General features: G+C 36.9%; 1 long non-coding RNA gene across 1 annotated transcript in view; it reads left to right on the top strand.

Moving 5' to 3' along the window:
• The window catches only part of LOC124131499, a 121,566-nt gene extending 111,216 nt beyond the window's left edge, over positions 1-10,350 (top strand). Inside the window, exon 3 of the long non-coding RNA XR_006860660.1 lies at positions 10,195-10,350. This is a non-coding gene — a long non-coding RNA (uncharacterized LOC124131499). The remainder of the gene's footprint in view (positions 1-10,194) is intronic.
• The last annotated feature ends 8,617 nt before the right edge of the window (positions 10,351-18,967 follow it).

Genomic DNA, 18,967 nt, shown 5'->3' with positions numbered 1-18,967 from the left:
TGCAGTGTTGGGGAGTCTTCACATTCTCCGAAAAGTTCTGGGTAGGATTAACTAGGCAGCGCTTCCTGGGAGAAGTCACATTCGCTGTCTGGGCAGCGTGTAGAGGGGGCAAGGGCCCTGAGCTGATGATGAGCCTAACCAGCCTGACTGTGCCAGGATCATCCAAACCCTCTTTGCTACATTTTTTTATTTTAATCTGTACATAAAAATAAAATAATACTAATAATGTCCAGGTCAGTGGATCAGTGAGCACTCGATTTTCATTCTCAGCTCCCTGGGGAGTATACAACCCAAGCTGCCTGTGAAGTGCTAGACAGTTAACAGTCACATTACTATCTCATCCTACCGGGTACCCTTTCACTGCTGGTTGAACAGAGGCATATTTCAAATAAAATATGTTTGTATTTAGTAAGGTCTGGATAAAGAAGGTTTTACTGTATGAGTATTTTTTCTGATGTTTTTCACATTCTTTCTACATGTCCTCAAACATCTGTAACATGATGTCACTCTGGAAAGCAGTGATGTCAAATAACAACAGATGACATCACACGTTTGTTTCCATGACAACTGAATCAGATGCAGAGAACAATCAAGCACGCTGAAGGATTAAAGTCAAATTTAAATCAAATCTAATAAATAATGAATACAATTCATGTCAGCTTTTAAAGTAAAGTTCGTTTTCATATTTTATAACCAAGGAAAAAAAAGTTCTTTCCTTTAAAGATATACTGTCGATAGTACACAAGAATTATACTTTCTAAACAATAAAATTACTGTACCCTCATTCTTCCCTGCCCTGAAGGCGGGGAAGTATACGGGAAACGTTAATTTTGTAGCATGTATGTCGACATGTTGGTTTAATTGAAATTTCAAGCCACGCATTTACGGAAACAAAATATACAAATCATGTGCGTTGAATGTTGATGCTTTTCTTTTCCAGCAATAAGAAATACTTCAAAATCGTCTTCATGTAGTTAATTGACCGTTTCTGGTCATTAGCTGACATTATTAAACCATTTATGTGTAATCCGATGTCCTTTTTTCCTCAAGAACTAATTTTCTGATTTTCACGGTGTATACAAAAGAAGAACTGTACTTCAGAGATCGTAAATAACAGCATAATATAAAATATGTTCTGAATATGCTTATTCATGAACAACGACGACATCTCAATATAAATGTAATATGGCTGAATTCCACATTCGACATACCACACTTTTGATTGTTTCTAAATGTTATTTTCCATCAGCATAAAACAGTATAACAAGAGAACTTAACAAGAGAAAAAGAATTTCTATAAAGTTGATTTGAAAATACTCTCAAATAGACCTGCACATCTATCTCAGAATCATAAGTTAAACAATTAAATTCAATGCCTCCATGTTTGAAGTAGATATACCTGATAGATACATATCCGTGCATCGCCATGTCTATATCTGAAGATAGACAGTACATAACTCTCAGCACTGATATGGATTAAGTACCGGTATATAACTATCCAAGTCTTGTGCCACAAGCATGAGCCTTCCACAGATCATATTACTGGTGATCAAAGTACATCAGGAATTATTTGTGTCTGGTGGTACAAAAGGGAATAAAGATTCCTTGGATGAACACACTTACCGTATTTGGCGTATTTAGTGCCCATGTCCTAAAGGCCGCTTAGGGCAGTTGGTGAGTGTAGGCTTGTTGCCTTCTCTCAAACCATCTAAGCCAGCTGTCAGACATGTCAGGATATCAGTGGCTTTTGAAACAGATCATTATAAAGGTCACACTTTTTTTATTTTATAGTATATTGGTATATTGATATTTTGCTAACCAATTAGTGAAGGCAAAAAAAATATAATTGTGTAGCTCAATAAAAAAATTTGTATGTACAATTAATTTGAATAAAAAATTACTCTAATTATACTTAAATTGCACAAAAATTAAATAAAAAATGTTTTCTTCTGAGAGAGGCTTAGACTTGGTTTTCTTGGTGTTTGCAGTGGCCACAGATTATAGACAATATACTTGATCAATTATTTCTAAGAAAGTTCTACACATGGCACTTGATCAAATATTTCTTAGAAAGTTCTATACAATGAGTTTGATCAATTATTACTCAGAAAATTTACACTATAAACAGTTACTTTTTTTGTTTTATAAGATTTGTTGTTGTATCTTTTAAGTTTTCGAATGCATAGAGAGATTGGACAATTAAAAAAAACTGGGCCTGTACAAAAGAGACAAATATTTATCATGTTCATAGGATGAAGACACTTACCATATTTGGCATAATTAGTGCCCATGTCCCAATAGACCACTTACAACATTTCCCAAGTGAAAAGCATGTTACCCCTCACATGAATCTCAAACCCTTGTGGTGTGTTTTCTGACAGTCACTTACACTGGGGAAATGTGATCAGTGGCTTTTAAAACATATCATTACACTTATCATCTCGCTACCGCTAAACAAAGATCTGAGGACATCCCATTAGGGGTCACGTCAGACCGACCTTGCGCGAACTTTGCCCGACCAATGGAATGACCAATCAGAAGGCAGCTTTCTCGTGCTTTACGGCACTAATTTCGAATTGGCGATTTCGCTTCGAAACATATTTTTACAAATTCTCGATTACAAATTTGAAACCAGAACAAAAAAACCTTTTGGAATGGCTAATAGATGGTCTAGATTGTAAGGATTTAGTCGTTAAACCCGTAACTATCGTTCGGAATACCCCATGTTAAAGTTTTCGAGGTTACATGATTAGAAATCACATTCCGACTGTCACTTTCATAATCTGGTAAGCGATGCTCTGATTGGTCGGATGAAAGGTCGTTCTGACGTGACCCCTAATGGGATGTCTTCAGATCTTTGTTTAGCGGTAGCGAGAACTAAGGTCTGATTTTAATGAGATTGGATATTTTGCAATCTATTTTCTTTTGTTTGGTAAATAGAATTCATTTGTACAGCTCAATACCTGTTACACTATTTGACATAAAAAAAGACTTTATACAATGCATTTGATCAATTACTTAGAAAGTTATAATTAATACCATTTTCTTTTTAGTAGCTTTGTATTTTTTTAATTTTCTATGTCATCAAATATTGGTTATTGTCATTTTAATTTCTGTCTGATTGTTTTTTTTGCCTCTGGTTGGTAAAATCTGTAATCCAAATTAACAAAGTCTTGCCAAAAGCATCATTCTATGCTCTGCTATGTAAACAATGAACAATATTTACCGGAAGCAATATTCCAGCAGCAGCACAGCACGGGACACTGTAAATGGCATCAAGCATTGTGTCCGTGTTGAGAAGTGAACCCAGATCTTTGGCTTGATGAGTAGGTGTTTCAACCATTAAAAACCCTTTTAACATTCCTATTTAGCATGCTGCAATACATGATAGGTACATCTAGATCTGGCAATTGTGAGATAGCAAACCTGTAACACTTTTCTTTTCATGATCCTTTTTTTTCATAAAGATTTTTTTTTAATAGAACAGATACAGTTTTTGTTAGTTTACAACTTTCTTAGATCAATATGCTAAAAAAAGTGAATGTGATTCATAAGAAAAGGTGAAGTTTTTTATCAGTATGTCATTGGTTTTTCCTCCCAGAGAGATTTTTGAATTAAAAGTTTGAACAAGATTATGACAAGGAAGCAAATGGAATGACACTTTTTAATGTTTACTTTTCAAACTTTTTAGTTTTTCTTGTTTTATTGATGAGTCCACATCCTTAAAACAAGAAAAAATAATCTGGTCCATATATTTCTGAAAAACTACAAATCTATGGGACTCCTGTCACTCTGTTGCCCTCCCATGTTTTCAGCAGTCTGCATCAGCCTCGAGCAGGTAGGATTCCTAAATGAGCAAGTTTCATCATATTTTCCATTGCAATTTACCCAACTGTCTAAATCAGAATATATATCCCTTTTCAGTGCTGTAAGTCATACAAGCAGCACAATGTTGTTAGAGGTTATGTCAAGTTTAAAATTAATTTATCGCAATGTGAACTTTACACGCAATTATTAAATGGGGATATTTTCTCTACAGGATATGTCTGAAAGTGCATGTGAAAAAACCCAGTCCTGAGTGGTTGTCAGAATCCTATGATTTCTAACAATGGTGGCTGCAGATGAGGGGCACCGAGTTTGACACGTTCTGACATAAAGACACAAATCCTGGCTAGTCATGGCTAGGGCAGTCCAAGTGACAAGAGTTGCATGTTTCATTCCACCACAAACAATCAATAGGATTGTTAAACTAAAGAAAAAAGACTTTAGAGAATCATGGTGCCATATGATATTGCGTGGGAATTCTAAATAGAATGCTATGAGGTAAAGAGATGAACAGTTTGATTGGCGTTCTAGAAGTTTTACGTTTTCTTCTTTTCATATTGAGACGAAGTGACATTGAGATGCTGAGACTGGCCAAGAAAAAGGTGCTGTGCTGTGCAAAGCTCCTTCTCTCAAATGGCAAGGTCCATTCTTTGGGGTTTAGTACCACATTCACCTATTTCACCAAAGTTGATTGACCTACCTGTCAATTTTTGGTTTCATCCTACGTTACCCTGAGATGCTGTGAAACTGGGCAACTCACTCACACACTCATTAGGTGAGGTGAAATGGGGTTTAACATTTCATTCAAGATTATAGCACTATTATTGCATGTGCTTGTACAAGTCCAGATAATGCCTATTCTTAGTCCACTGCTGCAGTTTTAACAGGATACCCAACTCAGACACACTATAAGGACTCCGAACTTACCAGTCCTTACTCTCCGGGCAGATGTTCCCTCCACCAGCCCACAGAGGTAGTCCACTCACTTATTAGTGAGGGAGTGAGTTGGGTTCAACGCCTCTTTTAACAGGATTCCAGTTATATCACAGCGTGTCAGCTTAATGTGGGAGGAAAGCCCGAAGTGATGCAAGTCTCAGACGTTTACCACTTCGGTGAAACCCACGAGCACGAGTATGGTGCTGACAAACCTAGAAACCCACAATCATAGGCTTCTGGCGTGCCCAAGGGATGCAACTCTGCACAGCGAATCATGGCGCCTTAGGCGACTGGGCCACCCATGCCCCCACTGACTTATTAACACAGAGCCACTTCCTTAAAGGTGAAGGGCATTGGAAGAGGAGAGAAGGGCATGTAAAGAGCATCAGGAACACTTGAATGAATATGAATAGCTTTTCAGCCACTGCTTCTAGACACACAACTTTTTTATCTTTTATGAAAACACATTTTCTTCAGGACATAGAACATGTCAAGCAAACAATTTGTTTTTAAACTTGAGGCAAGTTATTTTTTTTTAGTATTTTTAAATTGCCATTTCCTTAAAGTGATTAGTTAAAAGATAAGTTAAATTCCAGCTTTTTGCACGGGAACAGAATGTTACCAAACACAAATGACATGTGTAAAAACACCACAAAATGTAGGTTTTGAAGGGAGAAAATCGAAAATTGTTTGAAAATTTATTAAATTAATTTTGTCTATATGATGTGTGTAAAGAATGTATTCTCAAAATATCCACATTTATAGCCAGTGTGTACTGAAATGTGCAGAAAATGTATCACAATCAATCATGTAAGAAACTATTCACCTTCCAACACATCACATGAAAGTAGATGGAAGGTGGAACACTATACTGACAGAAACCCAATATTAACTTTTTGCCATGTTTGTAAAGTTGGACAATTTCATGTTGAAGGTTATACAAACTATAGATCTGACAGAACATGGAGAAACCACACATCCAGTAGCTCCAAATAACTAATCCATCATGAAGTCTCATTTTTCACCATGTCAAATGTAAAGGTTCTACACACAAGAAGAATCTTCAGAACCTTCAGAAATTGTACTTCTAAGAAAGTATTCAATTTTTAAAATAACTTTCCTCTTTTCATCCAAATGTTCTACCTGGACATTTAAGCAATATGATGTAATTAATGCTTTACAGACATAATGGTATTTAAATAAATGAGTTTTGTGACCTCATAATGAGATATGTGTTCTTCAACACAGGTTTTCACAGTAGGAAAGCAAAAAGCATCTTTAATAACAAATTACCATGTCATTATGCAGTAATATCCTTTATGAAAGTATTACAAAACATTCGGCCTATTTTCAAGAAGTTTCCACAGTGAAAGAGGGAGGTTGTTGTGGCAATGAGTTTAAAATGATTTGCCACATGTAAGAAGGCGTACATGATTAGAACTGTAACAGGTTGCATAATATAATACCTGATTAATTTATCTTCACACCAAAATATTTAGTTAACAGATGTAAACATAAAACATCCATGCCAGAGAATAATCAGTCTTGATTATCTGCCAAAACACATTCCATTGGGCGTAAAAGGCAAAATAGTGATGAATACAATATGAATGAAACGCTGAAAATTAGTGAGGACAGCAGGTGTTCACAAAAAGGGTAAGCATGTTCTGATCAACTGGTACCATCCGCCATTCACACAATTTGCATAATAAAGTGAGAGTTTGTAAGCAAGTAAATATATTTCTTTTGAAACTAAAGTATTTTAGTTATAGAAATTATGCTAAACATACTCTCCTATGCATTTTACATATGATTGAGCTTTGAGCATCGTAACTGTCAGTATCTACATGATAAATTTTAACGCCTTTTTATTTTAATTTCAGCCAAGCAATCATATTTGTGAGTTAAAATTATTTTGAAACAATTGTGTCCTCACCATACAAGTACTTGTAGATTTATGCGTGCTATGTTTAAGAAATAAATGACTTGTGGTTGTTGTTTATTGTTCAATAAAACACTGCTGGGATAATAAACTATGAGGGGCACAGCTCCTGTGATACATATAAAAGAGATTGATGCAAGTTCAAATTGAAATGAAATGAAACAAGTGAAACAGGGATAAAAAAACGTGTATAAACCAGCATCTTTGTACCAGCATCAGCTGTCAGTCCCCCACTGTGTTTGTTCAGACAATTTACATGCCAACTGCACCCTTGGTCAAGCCACTTCAAACTTTGCTATTATTATCCCCCACCCAACAAAGTTGGCAGGGGATATAGAAACGGGCTCCATCCGTCCGTCCGTCTGTCGGTCCGTCACGTTTTGTTTCCGGAGCATAACCCAGAAACCGTTCAATATTTTTTCATCAAACTTTGAAAGTCTGTCAGGTACATGCTGAACTGGTGGCTTTTGATATTTAGAATTTTAGAAAAAAATTTTTTTTTACGTTTCCATGGCAGCAAGATTGACTTAGGTTCCAAACTCTTCTTCTTTTTACAATTTCAATGACAAGTTCCACCTCGGTTAAAAAAGGTTAGGGTTTGTTTAGATTTAAATATGTCATAAATTCTGCAACAGGGGCGGGGGATATATAGCCACGTTAGTGGCAAACTCTTGTTAGACTTGAACAAGTCTCAAGGCAAAAATTATTAGTTTAAATCATAATTTCTAGATTATATAAATAATAAGAACAAGGTTTCCCTATAAGAGACTGGTGTCCTTAGTACTGTCAGCTTATCTAGACTTGCCTATTTTAAGGATAGAATTACTATACACCCATGGACCTATCATTCAGTAAGGCCTGGAGCAAGACTAGGTTATTATGTGGAACCCTTTTTAAAAAACTCTGGATCTGCCTCTGTAGGTTGAAGTAATGTTTTGGAAGATAAAAATAGCATTCCTTGGAAAAATATTTTCTTGTGTCAACATACAAAGAACAAACATGAAACTAGTGATACTCATCTTCTGCATCACCAGAACAATATTGATAAAAATAAACTCAAAAACATCATACCAAAACAGTAATGTTTACTCCAAAATAATTTTAAGAATAGAAGTTTGAATTTCCATGTGAAATTGTTTAACAATGTAATGATGTGTGTAATTCATAAACTAGATTACAACATGAATGACAGATGTAAGTACATTCAAAAAGGTGAAAACTTACCATCACAGAACATTCAAATCACAGAATGTGGGTGTCATCATGAATATTTTATGTGGAACTTAGGCTCTTCAATCATATTGATTTTAAGATAGACACAATTTTATGGATAACAACTTCTTTAATACTGTAAAAAGCGACGTTTCGGTATAGATCCTTATACCGTTGTCAAGCAAGACTGAATGAGGGACATAGTGCATAGTCACAAGTGGTGGGGCAGGATGTGCTCACCTTTTAGCAAACACCTTGTATCATCACTCTTTGTTAGTGATTCATAAACACATGTCATGATATAGAGTGAGTGAGTGAGTACCGTTTTTATGCAGCTCTTAGCAATTTTCCAGCAACACCATGAATGGGCTTCACACATTGTACCCATTTGGGGAATAAAACCTGGTCATCGGTAAGACGAGCAAACACCTTAACCATGAGGCTATCCTCCCGGCCCCCCAAATGATATAGAAATATATTGTACAATGGACTCCGCTTTTAGAACATATTTTTGTGATTATGGAAATGGTTTTGTCACTAATATTATTGTTGTATAGAATCATACGTGACTTGCATCAATTACTGTGGTAATATCCTGCATGCAAACATTTAACATGAGCGTCATGGTCCATCCCATCACGTACCATGATAAAGATACAACCAAGGCATATTGTGAATACTGAGCCTCAATCTAATTGCATCTTAAGGTTAGCATGGGGTACTGGTGACTTAGCTATTGTGCCCTTGAATTGCCATGAGGAAATATGGATTGGTCTTTGACTTCCTGATCATCGAAGCTCAACTGGTCGTATAAACATGTTCCATGATCCTCTAATCGTGGGTTAAGAATTCAAAGATTCACCCAGATTATTCTCCTTGTTTTTTCAGCACAATTACCATCAAATTGGTAAAGGTCTGCTTCACTTTAAACTTTCCACCCACTTGAATCTCATATGCAGTTTTGTTTGTTTGTTTGTTTGTTGTTTAACGCTGCACTCAGCAATATTCCCGCTTTATGATGGTGGTCCGTAAATAATCTGGACCAGACAATTCAGAGATTGACATCATGAGCATCGATCTACACGATTGGGATATGATGACATGCATTAACAATTCAGCGAGCCTGATCAAAGTTGTGACATGTACTCTCTTTAAATTAATACTTCAGCTGAATAACAAGTTAACTGACTATAAAAGTCCAGTTTCTACCATTGTCAAACTTGGCTGGAATTATGGAGTTATTTTTTGGCTAGACGAGTCTATGCATAGTCTAATCAAAATCACGTCATGAAATCAACATATGGTTCGTATACTGCCATGCAGTTTTCGATCGATCGCAGGATTTGCAAACATGTCTACCATCAACTTAGCGTCAACAGATATTTTCGAAAACCTTTACACATTTTGATGCAAGGTGCTGATCATGTGATTTGATGATCGATCAGATTGTCTTGACTAGGCACCGCTATTATGTTTGAAGCAAATACAAGTGCCATGAGATTTTGAATCTGATTGGTCAATAGGAGGGACAAATAAGGGACATAACTCATAACAACCGCTAGGGGCACTACTACCAAGCCCAGAAATTCCAGCTTAGTTCGGGAAGGGTGGTAATTGGACATTCACTGTCAGTTAACTCCCTTACCTCAGGAAGATGGGTGCAAGCGCGCACACAAGCATGAAGCTGAAGTTGCCTTCAATAACCATGCAATTAATTGATATTATTTTATACAATGATATACAATCTTTATCCAGGTACTAGTGTCTGCTAAAATGCAGTTTATTTCAAAAGTACTGTTACAGTTACCCCATATGACGTAGATAAGCCAATTTTTAAGGAAGAGAAAAAAGATTCTGAAGAAAGGGGTCGGCTTATGTATGGGTTACACTTTCATCAAACTCTTTTCCTGTTGGTAACAATATTACATCGTATGGCTTCAGGTGAATGAACAACGCTTAACAAACTTTGTAAATGAAAATGTGAAATTCGCATTTAAGCATCACTAGACACATTTACCTTTTCGGTTGTATTTCTTGTTATGCTACTCATTGTTTTATATGCAGGGATAAAGATTACAGTGTGTATTGTTTCATAAACTAAGCTGGAAATAGCAATCAGCTGTACACACGTGTTCTCCCAATCTACCGGTGATTACGTTAAAACATACCCAAATCTATAACAGAAAAGAATTTTGATGCAATGATTGGGAAAAATAGTATCTTAAATTACTATTTTACTAAAAATAATATATTCTGATATCATGTTATTTTAATTGCAGGTTTTACTATATCTCAAATCTTGGAATCACCTCTGCGGTCTAGTGGATAGAGCATCTGCCCAGAGAGTGGAAGGTTCATGGTTCGATCCTGACTGTGTCATACCAAAAGACACTAAAAGATGGCACTTGTTATTACCCTGCCTGGAGCTCGGCATTTAGGGTAATGAACCAAGGACTGGTCGGTTTGGAGTCGGTATATTGTGTCTGAGTGGGGTATTCATGTTAAACTGTGGCATGGTATCACAGTGGGCTAGCACTATAAAACTGGCAAAAGTCTGGCCACACAGCTATGCTTCCATACTCTTGAATGTGACACTAAACCCGACTTCACCTCACCTCTAACTTGGGAAGACCAAGACACAGCTCCACACATTGTCCCCATGAGGGGGATAAGCCCCAGGTCGGCAGGATAAGCAATTGCTTTTACACAAGGTGTCTCAATAATGATTAAATATTATTTAATGTGGCATTACCATTATAGAAGCGATTTCCTGTGTCTGTAATAGAAAAGGATATTTTATAAGAAATCAAAGAAAACTTTGGAGCATCCATAACAAAACCACCAAGATCAAAGCGAGACATATCTCTTGGTCCTTGAAGGACACAGCCTTGAGAATAACTTTTAGCCAAATGGTTTTCCAGAATTAAACTTCAAACAGTCACAGAATCAAACAGTAACATTAACAGAAATTCTTTCTCATGTGACAGGTTTGATTTTTGAAAATGCTACATGCCTGATAACTGTGTTTGCTTTTTGATCGGATTCAGAGGTTGGCGTAATGTGATACATGAAGCTGTTTCCTCTAATAGTGCATGTCCCTGCATCTCGTGTAAATGTATCATATCATCAACAACACACTTCAAAGCCAGGTGGAAATGGTAAAAATATACACTGGTTTTGTTTTTCAAGCGATTAAAATGTAAAAGTGTTAAAATGTTCTGACTTAGATAGTGATAAAGGTTAGTGAGCCAGCCTGTTGACAAGCATGTGTTCACCCTGGAGGGGACTCTTTTGTCACAGATGTGATTATGATGCCAGGAACTCTTTGAACACAGTCAGAATAGATTACTTGTGAAATGTAGTGTCATGCTCCTGGACACTCCAGAGATTCACAATCTCATCCAAATGTCTTATGTGACAATAAATGATTTCAACGTACTGCAGTAATTTGTTTTAAATAATGTCTATTGTCATGCAACAAGGTTAACTGCTATGCATTACTTGAAATGGAATTCGACATGCTGGCTGGTTGTAAAGTAAAGATGGTCTTGTAACAGATGGAGTCATAATTTATGACTCCTTAACACAACTTCTTAAACTATGGGGGGGGCACGGTGGCCTGGTCGTCTAAGGCGTCGCGATTCGCTGTGCAGAGTTGCGTCCCTTGGCATGTCAGAAACCTATTATTGTGGGTTGGAATCATGGTTCGCCCTGTGCTCGTGGGTTTCACCAAAGTGGTAAACGTCCGAGACCTGCATCACTTTGAGCTTTCCTCCCACATTAAGCTGACATGCTGTGATATAACTGGAATACTGTTAAAAGCGGCTTTAAACCTCACTCTTAAACTATGCATTACCATCAGTAGTCATTAGTAAGGTGAGGTGTTGGACAACAGAGGGTTCACTGTATTAGCATATACCAAACACGACTGATAGCTTACGTCCTTGCCAGCATGTATAAAATACCATATAGGATAGCCACAGGATAAATCACAAAGAACAATGAAGAACGAAGCATGGTTTATTTCATGATAAAACATTGTTCTATCATTACATCATTTCTGGAGATTCGAACATACGCTCGCAACTTGATGACGTCATCGATCATAAATTGGACGACGTTATGTTTGAGAGGGAAGTGTCCAGTTGAGTGGGCGAGATATGACAATCGGTATGGGGAGAAAAGGTACAGATAATCACTGTGACAATTGTAAGAATATTCCGCGAAATACCAAATTACCAAACTTAATTCCCTGTTCATAAAATGGACTTGTACAACATTGCAACATCAAATTGTATTCAGGAAGTCATCTTTATATAATTTTTTAATTTGAAGTTTACACGATATACTTCTTTTCCACATGTCACATGACCCCAAAATTGACGTTCATAAGTGTATGAACGACACAATTCGACGTTCATACGTTTTTCACGAGATCGGTGTTCTTGAAATGACGTAAACACTGATGGACTACTTCCACATTCCTGGGGAAACCCCTGGGAATTCCCCAGCACGAAAACATACATAAGTGTTCTTACTGATCATTTAGAACCTTTATTCTTGGTCTCAGCATTTCAGTGCACATTGAGAAATGTCAGAGAGCGTGACTGCATGATTGTTCATGAATATCCTCGCTGCGGCCTATCCTAATGAACAAGCAAAGAAATGCACATCCAAACTATCGTAGTATCGACTTGATCCGTGTCTAGGCTGACAGTGACCATCTCCAGCAATCTATGAATTTACCTTAGCATCTGTTTGATGCATCTTTAATCACCTTACAATGATCGGCCAGTTGATCAATGATGACTAACACATGTAACCGCCACAGGTTCATTAACAACTTCGGAAACAACTTCTTGTACTTGATGTAAATGTATTACGATGTGCTGTCATTGTGACTGACTTACTGAGGTAGTTCTTTACAGACCTTTCTCATCTAATGAGGATATGATTTGAACACATGTGCTGCGTAAGATGTTTCTGAAGAGCAAGTTGTGCATCCATCGCCCATGTCACCTCTCTTTTTGAGGAACTATTTTATTCCGTGATATAGTTGGTTGTTGTATGGCTGTCAGTGTAAACATGAAGTCACACATACTAAATAAATTTGTGTTTAGATCTTGGCCTACATCCTTTGAGGTAAGAAATTGTAATAATTTTTTTTATAAGAATTGACTTTCACTTTGTGTGAGTTCATTGGAGTATGAACCTTCATAGAGTGAGGGCCAAACATTGTCTGTTCATACAGTTCAAAACCAAGGAAGACAACAAGGCCAAGGTTGCAAAAAAAGCAAAATCCACAATCTACGGGGGCCAAAGGACAAGCCCATGATAAGAGGCGAGGACATTTCCAAAGTCAAGGATGTGGTCAAGATGAAGATGGATCTCCACACTTTAATCAGCAAGACTATCATTCGTTTTTAGTGACAGTGAGGCTCCCCCAGGGATGGCAGACTGAACAATAGAACCAAACGTAATCAACTTATCTTGTGTAGATCTGACAGGGGAGGAAGTTTCTTTATTGCTTAAAGGTATGAAGTTCACCCCTACTCCAATGAAATAAGATTTACATGAACAAGAAACTGATATGTCTGAATATTGAGATTAATTACTAAATCATTTTGATATTGATGCCAGTAATGAAGATAGTTCATTAGTTAGAAACAAAATGCACCTTTACTCCAAAAGCTGGTAATAACAATGTATTGGACAGTTATTAACCACTTCATAGATCTACTGTAAACCCTCAAAGAGTTAAATCAAACATTACAAAAAATGTGCGAGCAGCTCTGAATATATTATTAAAAAAATGATTTTATTGTTACAAATGTCATATGTGGGATAACACTTTCTGAGTAAAGTACAGATTCTTGTACTTTTGGGGGGTTGAGTCCCAGAGTGAGGCACCTAATTGCCAGCACACAAAGTCAGCGATCTAACCCACTCAGCCACCAAGGCTTCCACAAAAATGAAAGTTCGACAACTGGTAGTCTAGATCACATACTTTGTGTATCCCTCTGACAAGTGTTAATTGGCACATCTCCCATGGCCAAAGCTATGAACACACAATGCCATTTAGAAAGTGGTCAAATGTAACAAATGTTATATTTGGGATAATACTTTTTTCGGTAAAGTACAGATTCTCGTACTTTTTTGGGTTGAGTCCTGTCTGGGAATCGAACCGACACTGCCTCCGTGAGACCCTTAATTGCACCTAAAAAAAGTACGAGAATCTGTACTTTTCTAAGAACGTGTTATCCTAAATATGACATTTGTTACATTTGACTACTTTCTAAATGGCATTGTGTGGTTATAGATTCTGTTGTTATGAAAGAAGCTGGCTGATAAGAGAGGCACTTATAGCCATTATGGACTGTAATTATAACCCTACGCTATCATTAGATATCTTAAAAGAAGAATCATATTACATAAAACTTTCAGACAATTCACAGAAATCTGTATTACTTAATCTTAAAAGATTAGTGTATCCACATTCTCAGTGTCTAGCTAAAAAGGAAAAGGATTATTTAGTTAATTTGAATCAAGGCAAAGTAATTTTTATGGCCTCCAATAAGTTCACAAAAGTGTACAGATCAAAGAAAAATGGCAAAAATTGAATTCCACTTTTGTCAGAATACCCCTTATAAATGATTTGAAATTATATGTTAATGTCCCACATATAGAATGAGTACCTTATGGATCAGATCGATCAGAGCATGCGGACATGAAAGTTGACTGAAGTTTCATCTCAACTCATACATTTACAAGTAAAAAAGATTGTGTTCATCGTCAGAAAGAAATGCGAACTTTAGAAACTTGAAGTGTAACCACTGAGCTAGTAGGTTGTTGTCATTAAACAATATATCACGTGACTAACGGCGTGTCCGTGTAGTCCTGTGGGTACCCGGATCCTACACAGGAACCACCCGACCCGAGGACCTGAGTTACCTGTCCCAGCCCTAGCAATAAACAAGGCTCAATCACATACCTGTTGTGATCTTCTAAATCCTAAAGATAAACCTAACGAGAGTGTTCTCCCTTTTGTAACAAACTTTAATCCCCCCAAAACACTGAAACATTTCAGAATTGACATCAATCTCATTAAAATCAGATCTTAGTTCTCGCTATCGCTAAACAAAGATCTGAGGACATCCCATTACGGGTCACATCAGAACGACCTTTCATCCAACCAATCAGAGCATCGCTTACCAGATCATGAAAATAACAGTCGGAATGTGTTTTCTAATCATGCAACCACGAAATATTTAACACGGGGTATTCCGAACGACAGTTACGGGTTTTATGATTATATCCATACAATCTAGGCCATCTATAAGCCATTCCAGAATGTTCTTCTTATCAGTTTTAATTTTTTTAATCGAGAATACGTCAAAATATGTTTCGAAGTGTAGTTGCCAGTTTGAAACTAGTGCCGTAAAGCTTGAGAAAGCTGCCTTCTGATTGGCTAATGTCGATTTCTTGTCAGTCATTTCATTGGTTAGTCAAAAATCGCAAAAGGTCGTTCTGACGTGACCCATAATGGGATGTCCTCAGATCTTTGTTTAGCGGTAGCGAGAACTAAGATCTGATGTTAATGAAATTGAAATTGACATTCACTTTGTGTTAGTTCCTAGGCGTTTGAACCTTCATAGGGTGAGGGCCAAACTGTATGAATGTAGGAGCTTTTTATCACTATTTTTCACCTTGAATGATGAAGATCTATGTCCATGCAATTTCATTAAGTACCGGTATGTGTGACTTCTTGTTTACAACGCTGAAAGCCACACAACAACCACATGTATCGTGGAATGAAGTAGTTCCTCATTAGGAGAGGTGACAAGAGCGTATGTATGCTCACAGTCACATCTTTTCTACTTTGCTTACAACAAAAATGTTTAAATAATATCATCATAAGATGAGAAAGGTCTGTTAAGAGCAACCTCAGTCAATGAGTCTCAGTGCCAGCTCGTCGTAATTCATTTACATGAAGTGCAAGACATCAAAATGGCCGACATGTTAAACATGGAAGTGATTCCAAAGTTGTTAATGAACCTGTGGCTATTACAAGTGTTATAGTCATCATTGATCACTTGGCCAATCATTGAAAAGTGATTGTAAAGATGTGTCAAATAGATACTGAGGTAACTTCATAGATTGCTGTAGACTGTCATTTTAGTCTGGATGAAAGTTTGGATGTGCTTTTCTTCGTTTTGTTCTCTAGGATGGGGTGTAGCAAGGAAATCCTTCAACAGGGATGCAGTCAAACTCTCTCATGCTATTGCCCTTTCTGAGGATGAGTACTATAAGACCTGACTTCAAAAACTACCTTACCTATGAGGTAGAAAAGTTGTCCAAGTGGAAATATTAACACATTCATGTATGATAAAAGGCGTTATGTCAGCTCACATTAAAATGCTAGTTTCAGACTGGTTAAGGACCAAGCAATTATTTCCAATGTAGCCCGCTCATGTAGCCACTTATGTGCCCCAGTGAGAAATCAGTTGTAATGCACCTTCGGTAACTTACCATTGTGGTATCCACTGCAGGCCCTGACCACAATGATGGGTGCCATCCCCAGTGCAATACCAGACATAATGGCAGGGGTGAACTCTCCTCTTGGAAACAAATATTCAAAATATAACATTAATGGCACTATTATTAGTTCGTTTATTTGCACAATTGCACTTTTCAGCTGCAGTGGCTTTTCTTTAATGATGGACTTGACATTGCAGTTAAATGATGAAGCATGTATTTGACAGCACAGTTTAATGACGGACTTGACATCACATAGAACATGGAACGTATGTTTGACAGCACAGTTTAATGACAGACTTGACATCACATAGAACATGGAACGTATGTTTGACAGCACAGTTTAATGATAGACTTGACATCACATAGAACATGGAACGTATGTTTGACAGCACAGTTTAATGATGGACTTGACATCACATAGAACATGGAACGTATGTTTGACAGCACAGTTTAATGATAGACTTGACATCACATAGAACATGGAACGTATGTTTGACAGCACAGTTTAATGACAGACTTGACATCACATAGAACATGGAACGTATGTTTGACAGCACAGTTTAATGATAGACTTGACATCACATAGAACATGGAAGGTATGTTTGACAGCACATTTTAATGACAGACTTGACATCAAATAGAACATGGAACGTATGTTTGACAGCACAGTTTAATGATAGACTTGACATCACATAGAACATGGAACGTATGTTTGACAGCACAGTTTAATGATGGACTTGACATCACATAGAACATGGAACGTATGTTTGACAGCACAGTTTAATGATAGACTTGACATCACATAGAACATGGAACGTATGTTTGACAGCACAGTTTAATGACAGACTTGACATCACATAGAACATGGAACGTATGTTTGACAGCACAGTTTAATGATAGACTTGACATCACATAGAACATGGAAGGTATGTTTGACAGCACATTTTAATGACAGACTTGACATCACATAGAACATGGAACGTATGTTTGACAGCACAGTTTAATGACAGACTTGACATCACATAGAACATGGAACGTATGTTTGACAGCACAGTTTAATGATAGACTTGACATCACATAGAACATGGAAGGTATGTTTGACAGCACATTTTAATGACAGACTTGACATCACATAGAACATGGAATGTATGTTTGACAGCACAGTTTAATGACAGACTTGACATCACATAGAACATGGAAGGTATGTTTGACAGCACATTTTAATGACAGACTTGACATCACATAGAACATGGAACGTATGTTTGACAGCACAGTTTAATGATAGACTTGACATCACATAGAACATGGAATATATGTTTGACAGCACAGTTTAATGATAGACTTGACATCACATAGAACATGGAACGTATGTTTGACAGCACAGTTTAATGATAGACTTGACATCACATAGAACATGGAATATATGTTTGACAGCACAGTTTAATGATAGACTTGACATCACATAGAACATGGAACGTATGTTTGACAGCCCAGTTTAATGATAGACTTGACATCACATAGAACATGGAACGTATGTTTGACAGCACAGTTAAATGACAGACTTGACATCACATAGAACATGGAACGTATGTTTGACAGCACAGTTTAATGACAGACTTGACATCACATAGAACATGGAACGTATGTTTGACAGCACAGTTTAATGACAGACTTGACATCACATAGAACATGGAACGTATGTTTGACAGCACAGTTTAAAGATGGAGCATATATTTGACAGCACAGTTTGATGATAAAACATATCTTTGACAACACAGTTTAATGATGAACCTGACAGATGAATGATGGACCTTACAAGGCAGTTAAATGAAGGAATTTACCTTTACAATTTTATGTGGAATATATTTATAAAGCATGACATAACATCATCTATAATTGTCTGCAATTGTTTGAAGGTGCAGCTGCACCCATGTGTTAATCCAGCTGCCTCTTGCATGTTTATGTGGATTAAGTTAAAATGGCCACTTATTCCGTCTTGTATTTACCAATCATGTTTACAGGAGCTGCTTGAAGTAGGAAATAATTGTTTTCAGGTGGAGTTTTGTTGCCGAGATCTCCAGGAGAATACATTACCAGAGAGCCAGGCCTACCTCACAGCAATTACCCCAAAACTGATTTATATCCAAAGATACACAGATAAATTTACAATTTCTTCTAGAGGATGCATTGAACTAAAAGCCATTGATATTGAAAATTAATTGCAAACAAGAAAATTGTCTGGATTAGTCACACACCCTCAAAGTCATGACTTTATCAAAAGATTTTCTTTTTGAAAATAAGGGTTTTATGTATATACAAGGTTCAATAACATGCAAAATTCAGCATTTGTTTCATGATGAAACAAAATCGATAGTGTTAACAATGTATACTGTATATGATTGAGATAAGCCGAATTTTGAGGACGAGAAAAAAAATTCACTAGAAAGGGGTCGGCTTACAGACTGGTTATACTTTCTTTTTCTGTTGGTGAAAAAAACTTTGGAGGTTGGAGGT

Source organism: Haliotis rufescens, unplaced genomic scaffold (genome assembly GCF_023055435.1).
Source record: "Haliotis rufescens isolate VD_foot unplaced genomic scaffold, xgHalRufe1.0.p SCAF_1, whole genome shotgun sequence".
NCBI lineage: Eukaryota > Metazoa > Mollusca > Gastropoda > Lepetellida > Haliotidae > Haliotis > Haliotis rufescens.
This window is presented reverse-complemented; position numbering and strand designations above follow the sequence as displayed.